Genomic DNA, 3,456 nt, shown 5'->3' on the forward strand with positions numbered 1-3,456 from the left:
CTAAATCACTGAGGTGTCAGGTTGGCCTCCCAGAATGCTGGAACCACAGGCATGCTGCATCAGTCCATTTTAGGTGGATAATTAGTCACTTTGAGCTTCAGTATCTTTAACAGAAAACCAGTAATGATAATCTCATCTCTCAAAATAGTTCTAAATTTAAAAACAGATCATATGCACACACACACACACACACACACACACACACACACACACACTTTCAATATCTAAGAACATGGATGGTCATGTAGCTTTTTTATATAGCATTTTTTATGTGTGTATCTAGAGAAGCATTTATTCACTATCAATTTTATTTGTTTTCTCTGACCAAGAATCATTTTTTTTCTATTTTGCTTATTTTTCTGTAGCTAAACTAGGAAAGTATAGGACCTCCAACCCAATGAAATGACATTCTTAGAAACTGGATTCTCTGATCTTCTTGTCAGCCTGTTTCAAGGAAATCCATGTATTCAATAGGCTTCCTCACAGTTTGGTCCATGTAAAGTGGTTGTTTAATCCAAATATCTGAGCAGCAAAATGAACAGATCCTTCTGGAGGAAGTATGGTCGAACAGCCACAACCACTAGGTGGTCTCAGAGAAGACCACGTGTCCTGAGCTCCCCAGTCTGGTGTGAGGGGAGGACAGCTGATAACTGGACATGCGATGTTACCAGACATCACTGGGCCTACGCCATTGGTTCTGCCCACCACCGCCACGAACACAGTTGGAATGCCATCTCCTTCATACTGAGCTTTAATCCTCAGAGTTTCATCTGGGCCTTTATGGGCAGATGTTACTCAAAGTTCACAGGGAATCCCATCATTTCCACAATCCTTCTTGATTTTTTCACAGTGACCAAGGCCAGAAGTTGAGCCCATCAACACTACAACCCTGCACTGGCTTTCTGATTTCAGAAGCAACTGTACTCTCTCTGCAACCCATTCAAAGTTCTTCTGTACCATCTAGAGCTTTTCAGGGGTTGCTTCCTTGGGGTCACGATAAGACTGTCTTTCTGCTGGCTTCAATCTGCTGATGGCCAGAGTCTCTAGGAATCACTATCAATAACATCAGCAAGAGAAATTTCTTTGGTATTCAGATCAACACCAAATTCAACCCTCACATTAATAATCAGTGAACAGTTCTGGGGCAACCAGGATTTCTCCAATATTTCAAGCATAGTTTATGTAGCATGACTCATGATATCCACTTCAGTTTGGCCTATCACAAGTGCAGCAAAGCAAAATTTTGCAGCAATTAGTTGTTCCCCAGAACACTGGGATCATTATTAACACCATCCTTGAAAAAGCTCCACTTTAGGTGAGTAAAACTGAAATCCTTCCTTGATGCCAGGATTTCTTTTGAGAAAAGAACCAGTTGCTGTTCTGCTACAAACCCGTTCAATTGGAATCATTTCACACGGGGTTGCAATGAAAGCTGTCTCTCCACATTTTCTGGTGAAAGCAGTTTTGATGTAACAAAACTTCCTGTAACAACTGGAAAATACAACTGGTAATCTTATTGGAGATGGCAGCTCTTTCTTCCAGGTGATTCTTTCTGGCTGCATTTCTGGCTGTAATCTGGTTCTTGGACTGCTGGAAGGCTTTTCCTGGACTATCTGTCAATTTCTAGACTTCTTTTGTTTTACCCTCATAGATTTTTTTTTGACCAATGTTCAATACCTCTGCTGTCGCCATGATCCTGAATGGGCTGAAGGAAGTGACCACCTCATGCAGCATTTTTGGAATAAAATTACATCCGCCTTATTGGTGACATTTCCTCTTTCAATCCATCTTCTAAGTTATTAAGATGATGTATCAATTTTAAAATGTGGGTTTGTTTTTTTTTTGCTGGAAACTAATTTTATTATCCTATCCTACTGGTGAGATTTTTGCCTATTATCTGAATACCAATCAATACACCTAGGGCTGTCCTTTTTGTAAGAACTAAAGTCTTCCCTCTCATTCATTCCATTCTTGAGGAGCTAAATTGCAAGCATATTATGCCCAGTCACCTTTGCTAAGGATTATCTGTCCCCCAGTAATCTGTTGGAAGTGTGAATTCATCCCTTGATTTGTTGGCACTGTGACCACAAACACTACATCTCATGGGGTCAGGGGACAGCATCTGACAAGCTTGGCAGGAATAAGACCTTAGTGACAGTGTAATTTCAGGCAGTGGTGTATAATTCTTCTGCATAAAAATGTTCCAAATGTTACAAACTCATTCTTCCTTGCTGCATCTGGTGAGACTAGCCTCACACAGAATGGATCCATCATGTTTTCTTCTCTAGGAACGTGGAGTTGGGACATAAACTCCAGTTCATCCACAATGGGTGCCAGGACAGGAAGACCAGCTTTTGTATAATCAGAAGCAGGGAAGGCTGTCTTACAGGGACAGAAGGAAAGAGGACACAGATGTCAGCTTACAGAGATGGGTCCATGTGGTCTCCAACCATTATCATAACCCTAGTTTGCCACCTAACATTTCCTTCATTCTCTTAACTCGGAGGCCAGGTTAAAGCTGTTGCTTTGTAGTCAGTGAAATGCCCCTGTGTCTGACAATTGCCCCTCTTTGCTTAAGCTATTTTAACAAGCTGTCCACCCTTGCAAGGAGTATCTGTCAAGAGCAGATCTGCTTAATTTACCAGCAAGGCTGTACTCCACCACTTCCAGTGTGGCTAAGAAAAGCCATCAGCAGAAATTCTTGGCAATGAAACACAAAACATGACTCACCTGAATGACCAGCAACTCCTTGCACACAGAAAAGACTGAAAATTATGACTGCTGAGAAGGAATAAATACTTTTGCATTCCAATTAATGATATCTTGAAATGTTTGTAGAGTCTAAAACAAAAATAATAATAATAAAGACAAGAAAGACTATTTAGAAAAAGACCTAAAAAAACTAGCTTGCTTTAACAAGCTTGTCAACATGAGAATATGATTTTTTTTCAGAGTTTTTTCACCAGAAATATATATTTAATGAGAAACTCGGTAGCTTTCAACCAAATTAGTCTTCCAGCTCCTTGTGAAATAGTCTTTCGCATCAGTGGAGTTGGTTTCCCTTTTGGATTCTTTTCTCCTCCTTCAGGTGTTTGTAAGTGTTCTACCTTCTATTAGGCTTTTCTCAGGAATAGCACTCAACTCTAAAACTTTAGCTGTTGTCAATTTAAGGAACAGTTTTTATCCACACCTTCTGTTATTTTTTTCTTTTCTCTGCTTTATATTTCCATTGGATCCCATGTCCCCCATTCCAATACATTTATTTTATTTATTTTTTTCTTTTTTTTAGGTACAAACCTCTTTTTTTTTAAGTGAACAGAAAATGGAAATATACTTTTTAAAGTTTCTAATACTAGGAGAAGATATCATACAATGTCTTTTTAAATAAATTGTAAGTCAAAGATACAGTATAGATCTTAGAACAAAAATTAAGATTAAGCAATATTCAGAAAATTA

The 3,456-nt window shown here is 39.0% G+C and overlaps 1 pseudogene; it reads right to left on the reverse strand.

The window, feature by feature from the left end:
* Nucleotides 1–411: 411 nt before the first annotated feature.
* Nucleotides 412–1,692, reverse strand: LOC101579381 (annotated as a pseudogene).
* Between the last annotated feature and the right edge of the window lie 1,764 nt (nucleotides 1,693–3,456).

The sequence above is a fragment of the Octodon degus genome, unplaced genomic scaffold (assembly GCF_000260255.1).
Source record: "Octodon degus isolate 3935 unplaced genomic scaffold, OctDeg1.0 scaffold00159, whole genome shotgun sequence".
NCBI classification, from domain to species: Eukaryota; Metazoa; Chordata; class Mammalia; order Rodentia; family Octodontidae; genus Octodon; species Octodon degus.